Here is a 12,976-nt window from a genome sequence, read left to right as displayed (position 1 = left end):
GAAGCATTGACCCAAGACGGTGTTTAGGAAGATATGCTCATTTTGAGTTGCAAGGTCCCAAAACAAGATGACGGACATTCTTGTGAATGGTGAGTTCTTGCAAATGCGGAGCTTCTTCTGGAACACATTTATATTGAGGAGCATAGAATTGTAAGTGCAATGTTTCGCTTTTGTAATCCTTTCATACATGATTTCTTTGAACTACATATAAAAGCCAGGAAATTCATTTGTAGTACTACCTTTCGCATGTTGCACTGGAAAAGATATTTTGGAGGCAGGTTGAGTTCAACCTCAACCTGCCTCCAAAAGATATTTTGGAGGCAACCTCATTCTACAAATCCTTGCACACTTGTCGTAGTCTCACATTGCCTCAAATGCTAAGAACAGTTAGCAGATCAGGTGTACACCATATCTCAAGCTCTCCCACAGTTGCATGGAATGCATCAAAAATGCCAATAATGCAATCCATCGACTGCCAGTCTTCTTTGTCGAAAGGATAAATATCTGCAATTGGTAGGTTAAACACACAATAAATGAGTGAAGAGTAAAATCTATTGTGGATGTAAGAAAACTTATAATTTGGTCGGTTTGTTGGAAATCCCATCGGCGTTGTTTGTAGACCCTACTCTGAGTGCATATATGCGTGTTCAATGAGAACCACTTTGATTGTTTTTCCCATTTGTGACAAGCAAAAGTTTTTCACCCTACTTTATTATTGTTTACAAACTCGTTGCCCATGCGTTTTTTCTTCTTGGTCTATAGGAGAACCCAGCTTTGAACTAAAATGGTGGTGGAAAACCCTCGACCGTTGTCCAAATCAAAGCTGTTGAAAATTTCGATAGACTTAATACTTGCGGATGGTCATCTAGGTCTTCTGTTCTCCATTAGTGATTCTTCTATGGCAAGATGCACATCACAGATGTGAGAGGGGGAGAGTTTCTGAGTGCAAATACAATACAGTCAAATGCGAGCATAATAGTTAGTTGAGCGTAAATGAATGAGAATGAGCGGGAATACTATAAAGTCTCTCCTATTGAAAAGTGCGCACAACTGCATTAAGTGTGAGTTATGGTACATTTGTCCTATATTTGGCCCTGACAAGAAAGATTCGAGCAAATCACAACGTATATTACTCTTAGAGTTTTTTATGCAACTAAAGATTGTTTCTTGAAAATGCTGAAATTTGAGATAAAAACAAGGAAAATCCGAGCTACCATTACGGTAGCCCGCCATCCATTGGTCGAGTTGCATTCTCTCTCTAGCGCTAAAGGGATCAATTTGAGTCCAAACTTTCTCGAATGAACAAATCATCCACATAGAGAACCACAATGAGAAGTACATCACCCTCACGCTTTACATATAATGTGTTTTCTGCTGGACTATTATGAAAGCCTTGTTTGAATAATGAGTGTCAGCCTTCTCATACCAAGCATGAGGAGATTGGTTCAACCCATACAAAGATTTCTTACATTTTTACACTTTATCCCCTTGTCCTTTCTTGACAAAACTATGCGAGACTGTGTTACATAAACTTTATCAAATATGTCACCATTCAAGAAAGCAGTAACAATGTCTGACTGATGTACATCCCAACCAAAATGAGATGCCAATGCACATAGAAAATGCACAGTAGTCAAACAACAAGTGGGAGAAAAAGTCTCTTCATAATCTATGCCTTTTTGTTGTTCATAACCCTTTGCAACAAGTCAAGCCTTATAGCGATTAATCTCACCATCTGGCTTGCATTTTAACTTGTAAACCCACTTCGTACCAATGGCCATTTTTCCACGAGGAAAATCACATAAAGTCCATGTGTCATTTTCTATAAGTGTATCTTATTTTGATTGCATGGCAGCGATCCAATTTTCTAAATTATGTGCTTCATCAAAAGACAGAGGTTCCTCAACATCACATAAACTAGACGCAGCCAAAGAATAACAATCTGATGCATAAGATGCATGGCGAGAACTTGAACGAGTACGACTAGACAAAGGTGCATCCAATTTAGTGTAACACAAAGTATGCACCAGCCATTTAGGCATACCTCTAGCCTGCTCATTCTGAGCCCTTTCCTCATCAAGTACATCATGTGATCTCCATCAACAATAGGCTAATCTGTAACATTTTTAGAAACACCCATAGGTTGTACATTTGCCTCATTTGAATTTACATTCAAACTTCCACCACTCAAAAGAGGCAAAAAAGTATCACAAATGTCATGTGAGCTTACATTACTATCTCTAGTACATAACAGCAAGGGCTGAACAGAATCTTCCATAAACCCAACATCCTGTGGAACCAAGATACACTTTGTTTGCGGATAATACAATTTGTAATCTTTGCATTCAGCATAAAAACGCTTCGGACTTTGTCTTAAGCGGATACACCCATGCATACATGGAGTAATCATCAATGAATGTGATGAATTAAAAGTAATTTCCCAAGGACGGAGTTTGCATGGGCCCACAAACATCACTATGCACAATCTGCAACCTACATGTGGCCCTAACTGAAGCATCCTTTGGAAACTTTGAACATTGCATCTTACCCAAAATACAACCTTCACAAACATGTTTGGCAGGTGCTTCAGGAGGTGACAAAGAAGCAACCATGTCTGATTTTTACAAACGCAGCAAACTGGAAAAATTCAAATGCCCAAAACATGGATGCCAAAGTTTTGCATTTGAAATAGACTTAGAATCCACTTCCTTAACAGGACAAGAGGCATTGTTGGCACAAGTGACTGAATTCCCATGACATCCTCGAGAGAGGTAAACAATTCATGATGAGAGGTAATGTGCTTTATAGCACCATTGTCAAAGTACCACACTTGAGCATCTATAGCAACTGACAAACATGCATCTTGGATAGTAGGATCATAAGTGCACTCTGCACTAAAAGCCCATTCTGCATCAACATCAACATCACAGTCTCCTTTCACAAAAGACTCAACAATAGCTGCATTTGTAGTGGAACTAGCCTCTTTCTTCTTAGCCTCTTTGGCCTTCAACTTAGGACACTACTAGATCAAGTGATCATTACCTTTATAATAATGGCAACGCATCTTCTTTTTTCCCTTATCACCCACGAAAGCAATTTTAGCCTCATTGCGGCTTGCATAAAGACCTGTTAGAATATGCCAAGCCTGTTTTGCAGATTCACTTAATGAATGTGAGGAGTAATGGTGTGCTTCATAGACAACGCAATCAATGCATGATCCTGCGCATCCTTTACATCCCAACGAGCTTGTGCTTCTGTAGGCAAAACAACTCTAATAGCAGCAATTCTTGTAGCAAGACCTACAACATCCTCAACATCGCCTACATCCTCATAGCCAAGACGTACATCAATGCCCTGCACAATATACCAGATGTCCTTTGACACAAGAACATGTTGCATCATGTAAGCCCACATAGGGTAATTGTCCCCATCCAACCTGTCCTTAGCAGCAAACATCTTGAACACATTTATGTTGTTGTCAGCCATGGAAAATGTCTGCACCTGATGTGAAAACTGCCCAAAATGAGGAGAAACTGAGTGAGACTAGCACGTGCTATATAACACAACCCGCAGTAGATTGTATAGGACCTGTAATGCAGAAAACGGCACTAACAAAATTCTGCACAAAATGAGAAAATTGCCTGTGTAGACCTATCTATAGTGGAAACGGAGGCCGAAATGAGCCTGAATAAGAAATCTGAGCCAACTTAGCTCTACGAGTCTACCCAAAATTTTTGTCGACCTACGAACGCTCGCCAAAGCTCACAGAAATCAAAGAAACTGAGGAGGCGTGTGCTGAGCTGCTGGCGACTAAGCCCGGGAGGACAGCACTGCTCTGATACCAATTGTTGAAATAAGGGTTGCAGAAAAACACACACAGCTTTGAGAAGACGAAGGAAGCTCAAGGCACAGAATAGAGAGTGTGGTGTGCTATGGAAAGATAGATAGCCCTAGAGTGATGGGCGTATATACAATGCACGGGAGAAAAAACCTCCTAAAGAGGAAAAAAATGCCCCAGCGGTCCTAATGTGTTCACACACATCACTATCACATGTATATGGTAACATGGATGCTGTCTACCTCTAGGATCTGTTCCACCCTTTTTATTTGAGTGGTTTTACACACTATGGATTCATCTTCGTTATCTCCCAAGTACGAGGGTAGTGTTTTCATAGTCATTGGTTTAGATATTCCTGAAGCTTCAGAGCGACAATCTCCATATAAGGATTGTACATCCATGTCCATATCAGGAGTTAGATTGTCTAACCAAACTTCCTCTATAGGAGCGACTTCAGAGTTAGGCTCCCATCATTAATCTCTCTAACTTTTTTCCATAAGTGTCCTGGTGAATCTTCTTCTACGAACGGAATCCCATCTAAGGCATCTTCACTGTTCAGGCACTATGAGTTTTGGCTCTTTAGTTTCAAGGTGGGGTTCTACCACCACTTCGGATTTCTCTTTATTGGTTCCTACCACATGCTCCTCAGGTTTTGCCATACTCTCGAGCTTGGGTTTTTGTTTTTCCAGAATCTCTTGAGTAATTCTTACTAGATTTTGATAAGCTTCAAGTTTATCTGCTTCTATATCTGGAATAGGATAGTTTTTCCATTTGTTTTCCATGTTTTGGCCTGCTTTAAGTCCCGCTTGGTAAGCTTCCAAGGCTGCATTGATTGGCTCAAAAATTTTGTCTACCAAAATTGATCCTCCAAATTTCACTGTGGTTTCCTTGATTTTACTTCCAGTTTCTTTCACTTTTTCCTGAAATAGTTTCTTGGATTTCTCCTCGATTTCAGCCCTTCGTTTTTGTTTTTTCATCTCATACCTTTAGCTTCTGCTTCTCTTGGTCTTTTGAGAGGAAATTTTAGTATTCTCCAAACCATCAAAGGAGTTATGTTTCGATTTCTTAGCCTAGGCTCTAGTGATTACCTTGATTGGAACAATAAGTTCACTCTGGATGAGCTACTAAGTATTACTTGGACAACGTTCACTACTATTTTACCCTTGTTTAAGGGATTTTTTGGACAATCTTCAGGGAAGTGTCCTCCAGTTTTACAACATTGTATACAAAAAGCTTCAACTGGCTTAATGTTCTTGTGAGGCTCTGGACATTCATTTTTCCTGTGATCATCTGCACCACAGTTATGACAGTTCCCAGTTCTTGGCTTAATCATGGGTCTTACCATCGGAGGTCTAACACCTTGATTAGCTACATAGTACATCGGTGCAAGTTATTGTGTAGTATTAGTCACAGGTTCTCCATTGGTGGTGGATGTGAATTATACCAATCTCCTTCTACCATTACTTAAGATGGACTAGACTCAACATAGGGTGTAACAGGCACTAGTGCTTGTTTAATTATGACTCCCTCTGAATGCATGCACTTTACAGGGACTGCATTATGTCCAGGATATGGAGGTTGTTGACCCAACACGGGTTAAGGTCTATCCATATCCATCAGTGGTCTTTGAGCAGGGGCCATATTAGGCTAATATCTATACATGGGTTGTCTTTGTGGCCTCATAGGCACGTATTGAACATTCCCATCATACTTTGGTCGGTAATACCACTCATTGGTCTCATGGTTGGTCCATTTACCCTCGATTGAACACCATTTCTGCGGCTTGATTGGTTGTCCCTGCTGAGGTATCCCTTTCCCTAGTCCCCTCATAGGTGCTTTTTGCATGTTATTCATCATTTTATTCATCTTTTTAAGTATGTCTTCTATGGTTGTAAGCGGTGTTGCTGTAGTAGTTCCCACTTGTGCTAGTTTGGTGGATGTTGTTTTCTCACTTTGATTATCCTTCGGGACATCTTCTTCATTGAAAATATCACAATTGTCTCCTAAGTCAATAGCATTTGACACACACTCTTCTAGAGTCATATGTTTCTTGCTATACAATATAGCATCTAGTTCTTTGTTTAGCAGTCCCTCTAGAAACAATGGTACTGATCTTTTTTCTGCAGGTATCTATAGTTTTGGGCATCTTGCAATGTATTGTTTCATTCTAGTTGCACAATCCCTAACAAACTCACCTTGTTTTTATTTGAAGCTATAGATTTGAGCTATCGTATTATGTTTTATCCCCGTTTTGGAACATGCAGCTACAAATCCTTGAGCTAATGTATTTAAGTCCATGATTGACCTTGGTGGAATGTTTTGGAACCATGTCAGTGCTTTTCCTTCTAATGTCATTCCAAATCCCTCGAATTGAGTATGGAAGTCAAATATGAGTTTTGCTCTTTGCACTTGCTTAAAGCTTGCTAAGTGGTCATATGGATCACTAGATCCACTGTATTTTTTGATCCATTTTTGAAAATCAGCTGGTTTGACACGTCTATTTGGTTCAACTCCCGATCTCCTGGCAATTGGTCTTGTCCCGAGTCCTTCAAACCAGAATAGTGACTCATGTAGCCCTGGACTGGCTTTAGTGTCACCCGCTTTTCTTCGTGATGAGGTAGTTTCTGGTTTTTTAACATTACTCCCAAAAGATCTCTCGCGGAGTTCATCTCTTGGGATAGTTTCTGGTCCTTGGCCCAATATCCAATCTCTTATGGAGTACCCTTGGTATTTGGTTTCACTATAAGAGGACTTGTCTATAACCGCTGCATTGTCACGAAAAAATAAAGAAAAATGGAGAGAGAAAAATTGTGGGGGCGGCAATAACCGCGGCTATGATCACGGTAGTGGTTTGGAAGCAATAAGCGCAATAATATTGGCAGTGATATTCTCGCTACTATTACCGCAAATTTTGCCGCTTCTATTACCACGCTTATTGCTGCTAAACGACAATTCAAAAATAAAGGTGCTCATTTGGGCCACCCAAAATTGGGTGGCCCAAATGAGCACCTTTATTTTTTACCAGAATAAAACAATGAAACATCAATTGTTTTTTGGAAGAGTATAAAAAATATCAAATAATTGAGATTGAATTTACTTTACCTTGACAATATAATATGTAGAAGATCAACTATTTAAAAAAGTTACAATAAAATGTTAATAGTTGTATATATATTGTGTCACATTGGGACTTTAAAAAAGTTTGGACAAAACATTTTTCTATCTAATCTTCCTCTATCTCGTTGTCGTCCAGAGGCACGTACATTTGATCACTTTGACTCTACATAAATCAAACCAAATTAAACAATTATCAACAGCTCAAAATAATTGATACAAAATTACTTATTTAAACTTACCGCTTGTAGTGATCCAACCGCCGCATCGAATTGCTCGTGAGAGATGTGGTTGTTTTCGAACAACCATCGCCAAGTATCAAATTCTATATGTCGCTCCCGATACTTGACCATCTCTCTGGTTGATCGAAAAAGACTGATATTTTCATAAGTTAGCAATAACAATAACAAATCATCAACTATAATCTTTTAATCACCGATTGACGTTATATTTATCTTACATATTTGTCCTTCCAGGATCCCTTGCCTCCTGAGCCATAGTGCGTGGAAGTTTGTGTAGCGCGAGCCTCGCGTTGTTCTCTGTATGATGAGCCCGTCGCAGCTTGATCGCTCTTTTCTTGCATTGCCCACTCCTACTCTGCGTCTGCCATGTTGCCACCACGGTAGCTCCTGTCTAGATCTCTAACCTAGTTGGTTGCTACACGCCACACATTGGACTGCTTGTTTTTTAGAAATATCTTTATGTAGCCCAACCATTGTCGTGAAAAAAGCTGATCGGGGGCATTTGGAAATCTAGCTAGCAGCGTGTCCTCTATGTACCGTGCATGATCGGGCATTTGGTCTCTAAACTTTACAAAACAGTTCTTTTATGTTGAATGTATAAGAATTTGTAGATGGCGTTGAAATGTCCTATCCTATAATGTGTCGAAGTCCACCTCCCCGCCATATTTAACCCTGTAGTAGCGTCCATGCGTGTTTGGCACGGGTGTGTTAGTATCTTCGTCCTCTACATCAAGGACGGCACGCTCTAAAAGTGGGGACTCTGTTCCCCCGCCACTACCAAAACAGGCGAAACCACAAGATCCGTCCGTCGCCGCTTCGTCTCTCACGGCGCTCGCTGCCCTGAGACGAGCGTCGACATGCTGCTAGAGGAAGTTCGTCGAGGTGTTTTGGCAAAGTAGGAGTGGAATGGAGTGGCGTAGGACCATGTGATGCGATGGGAGTGGGATCCTGTGATGAAAGGGGAGTAGGACCCTGCGATGGAAGGGGAGTAGGACGATAAAAAGGGACCGCAGAATGAGGTGCCGTCAGTGCCAGGCTCTATAAGTAAGGAGTCCCTCCCTGACTCCCCAATGGTGTAGTCTGCGGAGAAAGACCGTGGGTCGCAAGCTGCTGTGGAGTGTAGCGACCAAACAATTCCTCTGTTCAACGGAGATACTGGTCTTGTAAAGAGAGAGCCCGCTGTAGGTCTGGATCTACGATCGGTGAGGAACCTAAGAAGGGTAGTTGTAGGATGGCCATGCCTGCAAATAACAAAAATAAACCTATGACACTCATGGTTTAGGAACCAACCAAAAGAAGAGCCAGCTGGCTGCTCCCCACCAGGTGGTCTCTCGTCTGACATCTACATTACAAAGAGCAATATAAGATTTAGCTTTCCCCCTTACCCACTCATCTATAAATACGTACACAAGTATATTAGCACACAAACACGTAGATACATATACATACTAGTAGACCTAAATAGAGGCTAGTAGTGCCAAAGGTCAAGTGGCACCTCTTTAGATATCATCACATTCTCAACCATGGTAAAACCAAAGGTACGTTGCGGTAATCCATGCAGGAGTGGACCAATGACTGCAATGCCATGATTAAAAAGGGACTATACCCAAGAGGAAACGTCTAACCTTCAGGTGCTATGCTCCCCTAGTTAGTGCGTATATACATGCATAAACAAATATATATGTACACACAAATATGTATACATATACGTAATGTAGCCATCATTTTGAGTAGAGATAAAGAGTTATGATTGTAAATGTAGCCATCATTTTGTGTTGTGCGCAGTGAGAGAATACTCGTGCTTCTATAGAGTGCTATGAAGAAGAGCTTCTTTATTGTGCTTCTTGCACAACATCTCTTCACAACAGCTCCTTATTCGAGGGATTACTTTGCACATCGCATGTTTGCCTCCATTCTGAGGTAGGGTATCATTAAAGTTGTCCAACCTAATGCCTATTCGGTGGGGAGAAAGAGATAGGAAGAGAGATAGAGAGAAGTAAAATTTTTGAGGGTCCATCGACGTCACGTAAAAAAGGTCTTTTTCATAGCACTCTATAGAAGCACGAGCATACCCGCACTGCGCACACCACAAAGTGGTTGCTCCGCCTACGACCATTGCTCTTTATCTCCCTATTTCTTTATCTTCTTCTCTCTACCTATCTCTTTCTCCCGATGGATATCCCTATTTCTCTCTTTCCCTCTTTCTCTCTTTCTCCCCACGAATATCTCTATTTCTCTCTTTGTCTCTCCCTCCCTCTCTCCCTTTCTCCCTCTCTCTCTCTCTCTCCTCTCTCTCTCTCCCTCTGATTTTTCCTATCTCTCTTTTTGTCTATTTCTCCCTCTTTCCTCTATCCCTCTCTTTCCCTCTCTATCCCTATCTCTCTCTCTCTCTCTCTCTCTCTCTCTCTCTCTCTCTCTCTCTTTCCCCTCCCCTCTCTCTCTCTATCTCCCTATCTCTCCCTCTCTCTCTCTTTCTCTTTCTCTTTCTCTTTCTCTCCCTCTCCTCTCTCTCTCTCTCTCTCTCTCTCTCTCTATATATATATATATATATATATATATATATCCCCTCCCTCTCTCTCTCTCTCTCTCTCTATTCCACTCTCTCCCTCTCTCTCTCTCTATCTCTCTCTGCCTCTTTCAGCTATCTCTCATTCTCTCTCTCTCTCTCTCTCTCTCTCTCTCTCTCTCTCTCTCTTTATCTATTTATCTCACTCTCTCTCTATCCCTCTTTCTCTCACTCTCTCTCCCTCTTTCGCCTCTCTATCTCTATCTATCCCTCTCTCTCTCTCTCTCTCTCTCTCTCTCTCTCTCTCTCTCTCTCCCCCCCTCTTTCTCCTCTCTATCTCTATCTATTGCTCTTTCAACTCTTTCTCTCTATCTAGCACACTACCTCTAACAAACCTAACATTTCTAACATTTGCAAATCTAACAAGCCTAACAACGCAACAATTTTCAAACAAGCGTCTCTTTTCTACCACGCACAAAGAGACATTTCAACATCACAACCACTTGGGAAACGAACGAGGTATGTCATGATATCTCTACCTTTTTTATTTTTTTATGGTTTATGCATATGTGTGTGTATGTGTGTGTGTGTGTGTGTGTGTAGTAGAAAACAATAGGGAAAGAGGGGGGAGGAGCGTTGTTTTGTGTTTACCTGTTGTTGTAGCACCGTTGCCGGTTAGGTTGAGCTTCCAATGACGAACGCGGAAAAGCCCCTTCGACGAGCTCCTCCTTGATCCAAACGTACGTGTGTGTGTGTGTGTGTGTGTGTGTGTGTGTGTGTGTGTGTGTGTGTGTGTGTGTGTGTGTGTGTGTGTGTGTGCGTGCGCGCGTGCGTGCGTGCATGCGTGTGTTGTGTTTGAGATGGAGTAGGGAGAGGGGGGGGGAAAGCTTGGAGAGGGAGCGATGGCAAAGAGGAGGGAGAGCAGAGTCTGCATTAAAAATGCGACATATCCTGCCTTCTTTCCTATTTTAGGCGCCATGCGTTACCGCGGCTATTATCGTGTTTATTATCGTGACTATTACCGTGGCTAGTCATTTCAAACAGATACATGCGAATCCAAGGTTGCAAGGAGGGGGGGTACAAACCACCCCGTCTACCCTTAGCTATCCATTATTCAATTTTTTAGCCTTTTGAGTTTTCTAATGAAGATTTTTAATTTTTTATGGATTTTTTATTTTGTAGTACTTTTAGATGTTTATTAATTGCATTTTTTAAGTTCTCTTTTAGTTAAAAATAAATTTAGCACTCATTGTCATTTATTTTCTTTGAACTTAACTTCATGTATTTTTTTTAATGGAATTTAGGGCTTGTCTAATTATTTATTTTTAGGACACATGACTAAATAAACAATTTATCGCGTGTGCAGGACATCGACTGGGATGATCCTGGTCCCCCTGGAGGCCCTGAGCGTGATCGTTGGATTAAGGAAAAACTCCCTTGTCTTTGCGCCAAGTGCAAAAGGGCAATCCCTCGCTTGAGACGCATTGCATTGGAGCACGTGGAGAACGAAGGGCTTTGGCATCCTCAAAAAAGCGCTCGGAGAGATGAGTGCGAGACTTACCCGTCGCTTGAGGAGGTGCCCCATTGGTCCGTGTTCGGTGGTGGTGCATCAACGTGCAAGGCCGAACGGTAGAGGCAAGAGCTACTGGGCGATTTGGGTGCACTGCATGGTGATCCTCCCATTGTCTCTACTTTGGGAGCTCCTATGTTTGTCGCACTTTGAGGCAGAGGATGAGCACATGTTCGACATGTGTGATGAGTTACTAGCTCATGAGCGCGACGTGTACGAGAAGGATTTTCAGCCATGTACTCAACAGGCTGCCGAAACAGAGGATAGATTGATGGCGAGTGTCCAAACACCTCTTGATGATGGTGCATAGTACTCGGTGCTCCGAGCATCGTTGGAAGTCCTCAAGGCACCCTCTTGTTGTATGTGGGTTAACTACAATTGGGATAGCTAGAGCGTAATGGTTAATTATTGGGCTGTCTTTTTATTTTCACTAATGGTGAGTTGATGGCTGGTAGATTGGAATTCTGGGAGTTGAGGAGAAGGCGTCGGCAATAAATTATTCTCGGCCATTTTATATTTTCACAATGTTATAGATATTTTATCAATAAGCCACTATGATTGCTTTGTAAATAGGGTAGTGAGAACTCACCCTAAGAGGATCATGCAATAAGTGATATGCTCCACTCATAACTAAAGTGGAACTAAGTGTAAAAGAGGGGCCTCCAATTTTTAGCACCAATAAGCAATATCAAATATTAATAAACTCCACAAGAGGTACCGTGGAGTTTGGGGCTACAATCTTTACGCCATTGATTTGCAAGCCTTCTCTCTATCTCTCTTATTCTGTGTTATGCTATGTTGTGTACTCTCTAATCTTGTCTACATCACCTTCTCCTTACAACCTTCACTATCAAGTCTATTCTTGTGTGTGTGTGTGTGTGTGTGTGTGTGTGTGTGTGTGTGTGTGTGTGTGTGTGTGTGTGTGTGGGGTGTCATAGTCTAGGCGTGTGTACTTGGGATTTGGGAGAGATGGTGAGAGGTTGACAGGTAAGTGTGCAAGCAAATTGGAATTGTGAAGCGACAGTTCTCAACCCAGGAAATGTGTACTTGGGATTTGGGAGAGATGGTGAGAGGTTGACAGGTAAGTGTGCAAGCAAATTGGAATTGTGAAGCAACAGTTCTCAACCCAGGAAATGGAATGATTACCTGCACATTTTACAGTTTGGTTATAACAACACCACACACTGTGCTACAGGTAAGTCTCCATTTGAGATTGTGTATGGTCATTCTCTTTCTACTCCTACTTCAAGAGTTTCTAACATTGTGCCTGTTGCTGATACTTTCACTACAAATTTTCATGAAATTTATGAAAGTGTACACTCTGCTATTATGCATTCACAAGAACTATACACTAAGCATGCTAACAAGCACTGCAAAGCACATGAATTTAAAGAAGAAGATTATGTTATGCTTTGAATTGAAAAGAGAAGAATTAAAAGTGTTAATACAAATGTTTTTGCTAAGCTTGCTCCTTGTTTTTATGTCCATTCAAAATTTTTGTTGTGATAAATGATGGTTCATTTCACTTAGAATTACCTTCACACTGGCACATTCACAATGCATTTCACATTAGTTTACTATGACCCTTTCAAGGACCCCTACCTACACATCATATATATGAGGAACCACCCACACTTGTAGATTAAGAAGAGCAACTCATCCCTAACCAAATAGTTGATCATGAAACCACCACTACATGCACTGGC

This window comes from Adiantum capillus-veneris, chromosome 14, assembly GCF_014529385.1.
Source record: "Adiantum capillus-veneris isolate H3 chromosome 14, ASM1452938v2, whole genome shotgun sequence".
In the NCBI taxonomy this organism is placed as follows: domain Eukaryota; kingdom Viridiplantae; phylum Streptophyta; class Polypodiopsida; order Polypodiales; family Pteridaceae; genus Adiantum; species Adiantum capillus-veneris.
This window is presented reverse-complemented; position numbering follows the sequence as displayed.